This window comes from Pyrus communis, chromosome 17 (genome assembly GCF_041283825.1).
Source record: "Pyrus communis isolate YQ-2024b chromosome 17, ASM4128382v1, whole genome shotgun sequence".
Lineage (NCBI taxonomy): Eukaryota > Viridiplantae > Streptophyta > Magnoliopsida > Rosales > Rosaceae > Pyrus > Pyrus communis.
The window spans coordinates 11,101,571-11,106,314 of record NC_142581.1 but is presented as its reverse complement, the minus strand read 5'-3'; the positions used below and the strand labels follow the sequence as shown (position 1 = coordinate 11,106,314).

At 41.5% G+C, this 4,744-nt stretch overlaps 1 pseudogene; it reads right to left on the bottom strand.

Annotated features, from left to right (window-relative positions):
* Window positions 1-3,543: 3,543 nt before the first annotated feature.
* LOC148689461 (uncharacterized) lies at window positions 3,544-4,511 on the bottom strand (annotated as a pseudogene).
* Between the last annotated feature and the right edge of the window lie 233 nt (window positions 4,512-4,744).

The window sequence follows — 4,744 nt, the reverse complement described above, 5'->3', positions numbered from 1 at the left end:
CGACAACTCTAGAGGTAGATCCAGTCGATAAGCAACTTCATCAATTCGCTCAATGATTTGGTATTGCCCAATGTAACGAGGGCTTAGCTTTCCTTTCTTCCCAAAATGTACAATGCCTTTCCAGGGTGACAACTTTAAGAATACCCAATCTTCAACCTTATATACTCTGTATGTCGAATGTCTGTTGGCTATACTTTTTTGTCGATTCTGGGCTGCCTTTAGATTACCCTTTATTACTTAGATGTTCTATTCGACTCATTTATGATTTCAGGGCCCACCAAAACTCTTTCACTAACTTCGGACCAACACAACGGTGTACGACATGGTTTCCTATAAAGCGCCTCAAATGGTGACATGCTAATGCTAGAGTAAAAGCTGTTGTTATAGGCGAATTCTATTAGAGGTAAGCGTGTATGCCATGATTCTCCGAATTGCAGGACTAAAGATCTCAGCATGTCTTCCAACGTCTGAAAAATTCTCTCTAACTGCCCATCGGTATGAGGGTGATAAACAGTGCTATAAAGTAAGTTCAAACCTAGCACTTCTTGAAAAGCTACCCAGAATTTCGAAGTAAATATGGGGTCCAGATAAAAAATAATACTAACTGGAACACCATGATACTTGACAATTTCAGAGACGAAAAGTTTGGCCAATCAACTCAATGGGTAGTTCTCACAAACAGGTAGGAAGTGCGCTGACTTGGTAAGCCGATCTACAATCACCAAGATACCATCATAGCGATTTCATGTACGAGGTAGCTTGTACATGAAATTATCTTCCCATTTCCACCGGGGTATAGGAAGTGGATATAGCAACCCGAATGGTTTCTTTATTTCTGCCTTGACCTGCTAACAGATTGGACAATGACTCACGTACTTCCCAATTTCTCTTTTCATTCCTGGCTAGTAGCAAAAAGGTCGAATAGTATGATACATTTTAGTACTCCCGGGATGCATCACATAAGTTGAGATATGCGCCTTATCGAGTATTTCTCTCTTCAGTCATTCCACATTCGGTACATACATTCAATCGCCTTGCATAAGCATACCATCAGGTCTTTGAATCCTTAGATCTCATCTGTTGTCATTTAACATCACTTGCTTTAACTCCTGGAATTTGGAGTCATTCGTCTAAGCCTCGAGAACACGATCTAATAAAACTGGTCTAACTTGAAAGTTGGCAAGTAGAGCTCCCTAATGATCCACTCCCAAAGTGGTTCCAATAGATCTTAGGTCGGTGAGAAGAGGAACATGACATGCATAAAGAGCATTGAGTCGACCATGAGATTTCCTACTGAGATTATTTGCTACAATATTTGCATGACCAGGGTGATACTCGATAGTGCAATCATAATCGCTGATCAATTCCATCCATCTACGTTGCCGGAAATCAAGTTCTTTTTTAGTAAAGATATACTTGAGGCTTTTTTGGTCAGTGAAGATTTGACATGTTTCCCCATAAATATAATGCTGCCAAATTTTCAAAGTGAAAACAATAGCTGCCAATTCAAGATCATAAGTAGGATAATTCATCTCATGGGGTTTTAATTGTCGTGAAGCATACGCAATCACCTTTCCATGCTACATCAGCACACAACCCAGACCATTCAAAGAAGCGTCACTATAGATCTCGAAATTCCCACTGTCATCGGGAAATGCCAAAACATATGCATGAGTAAAACAGTACTTCAACTATTGAAAACTCTGTTCACAGTCATCACTCCATTCGAAATTAACTTTTTTCCTAGTCAACCTTGTCAGAGGTAGGCTATGACTAAGAAGTCTTTCACAAAGCGTCAATAGTAGCCAGCAAAACCAAGAAAACTTCCTACTTTAGTGACAATCTGAGGTTGCTCCCAGTTTTCCACTGTTGTTACTTTATGGGGATCCCCAAGAACACCCTAAACTTATATCACGTGTCCTAAGAAAGACACATGATCCAGCCAGAATTGGCACTTACTGAATTTGGCATGTAGTTGATTCTCCCTTAGCTTCTTCAAAACCAGACGTAAATGTTTAGCATGGTCAGCCTCACTCTTAGAATACAGCAGAATGTCATCAATGAAAACAATAACGAACCTATCAAGGTACGGATGGAATGCCCGATTCATCAGGTCCATAAAAGCTGTTGAAGCATTAGTCAACCCAAATGGCATCACGAGAAACTCATAATGACCATATTGAGTTTGGAAGGCTGTTTTTGGAACATCATCACTTCTGATCTTCAATTGATAATAGCCAGACCTTAGATCGATTTCAAGAAAACACAAGCACCATGAAGCTGATAAAAAGATCATTGATACAAGGCAACGAATAACTATTTTTAATTGTCACCTGATTCAGTTGTCTATAATCGATACATAGCCTCAATATCCCGTCTTTCTTCCTTACAAACAAGACTGGAGCTCCCCAAGGGAAAATGCTTGGCTGAATAGAACCCTTACCAACAAGTTCTTACAACTGGGTTTTTAATTCCCTCAACTCCGCAGGAGCCATACAATAAGGAGTTAGAGAAATAGGGTCGGTACCTGGGATTAGGTCGATAGTGAACTCTACCTCACGATCCGGTGGTAGGTCAGGTAAATTGCCGAGAAAAACATCAGGAAAGTGTCTGACTACCCGAACGTCTTACCGGGGAAAACATCAGTCATCATTACATGAGCCAATTAGCCTTGACACCCCTTCCTCAACATCTATTTCACCCTCATGGTAGAGATAACTTTATGTTTCAAACCGCCATGTTCATCGACAAAAGTTACCATAAGCATGCCCGGCCGATGGAAGGTAACAATCTTCTGGTGACAATTCAACATGGCATGATTGTAATCTAACCAATCCATGCCCAAGATAACATCGAAATCAACGATGTTCAAGGGAACAAGATTCGCTAGCATTATGACATCCTCAATAAGAACGGGACATCCTTGATACTCTTAACTAATATAACAAACTTCACACCTAGGCATCGAGAACTCCAACTCATAACCGAGGGGAGAGGGGTGAGGTTGAGTTTTTTAAGCAAATGTATGGGAAATGACTGAATGTGTAACACTCGAGTCAATTAAGATTCTAGCAAAATGGCCAAAAACATTCAACGTACCTATGGTCAAGTCGGGGTTACCTTGAGCATCCTACAAGGTGATGTGATTGACACAACCCTGTGCCTGCTGTCGACCTCCATAACCCCTATTTCCCTGGTTGCCGCGACTCTAATTGCCTCGACCCTGGTTGGTTTGATTAGTTTGCCTGGTCAAACTGCCACTGCTAGAGGCTACATCAAGATTTTGGGATTGTCCTCCAGCGTACCACTGCGTTCCGCCACCCTGATACGGCGTATAACCCCCTAGTATTGTGGATGGCTTCCCTAGTAATAGGGAACCTCAGGCGAGTACTGATATACTATTCCTTGGTACTGGGGTATGTCACCCTGATAATGAAAAACACCTTCATAACCTGTATGTTGATAAGTACCAGGTCCTTGAATCTCCTAAAAAGGAATTGCAGGTGGTAAAGTAAGAGGTTGAAGTTTTTGATTCTGAGGGCATTAATGAGCTATATGTCCCATCTGACCACAAGTATAACACTTACTATTTCCTTCTTTACACTCACTGAAATGACGGTTATTGCATCTGTGATAGAGCGGAGCACCAGAATTTCAAGGGTTCCTGTGATTCTAAAAGCGGAACTGTCTGTGGACTTGCCACCCCTTCGCGTCGTGTTGGAACTTGAACTACGGCTCAATGATCTAGAACTATTACCACTTCTCTTGAAATTCTAAGTCTTTCGAGGGCCAAAAGATGACTGCTCTGTGTTATTATTCCTCTAAGTATTATTATTATTATCATCTTCATCATCGTCATCATCAGGAGCATTCTCGGAATCTTCAACACAAAGCAGAACCTCAAAAAATTCTTGGTAGGTAGAGCAGGGAGTAAAAGTTGCCAAAGAACGCAATCGCTTACTAGTCCCCTTCTTAAAATAATAGAGCATTTCTCTGGGATTCCCAGCGATCTCAGGACAATAACGGGATAAGTCAGTGAGCTTTCAGTGGTACTCTATGATTGACATTTTTCCTTGCTTCAACTTGACGAATTCTTCTCTCTTTCTATCCTTGTACTTCGGAGGTGTGAATCTAGCCTTAAATAGGCGCCTGAAAACATCCCAATCCGTGGCATCTTAAGCAAACAACGGGCGTGACTCCTGAGCCCACCATGATCCAGCTCCCAAGCGGAAGAACCAAGTTGTTGTCTTGACCCATCTATCCTCTCGAAGATTCCCTTGTTGCTGCATAACTCAAAAAGTCTTCTCAACATGGTCGATCCAAACCTCGAATTTCTCAGGTCCCTTATTGCCAAAGAAATTATTTATCTTAAGATGGGATACAGTCTCTAAGGTGGTCCTCTAGGGAGGATGAAGTGTGGACTGAATGGCGTTGGCGATAGCCTCACCGGGTTGCCCAAAATCGAGAAAATTAGTCTTATAAGGGACATGTGGCGCTCTACGAGGTGGCATGATTCTAACATCAGAGATCAAAAATTATTAGAACTTATAGCACATATGAAGGATGTAGGACTACCAAACCTATGCTCTAATACCAAACTGACACACCCCGACCGAAGTCGAGGCATGCTGGCTATCACCCGAAGGTGACGTAACCAAAAGTGTAAGTGATGTAAAAATGCGAATAAATTAAAACCAAAACTAGAACTTATTTAAACTAATAAAGTGAGTGCGCAATCAAAACT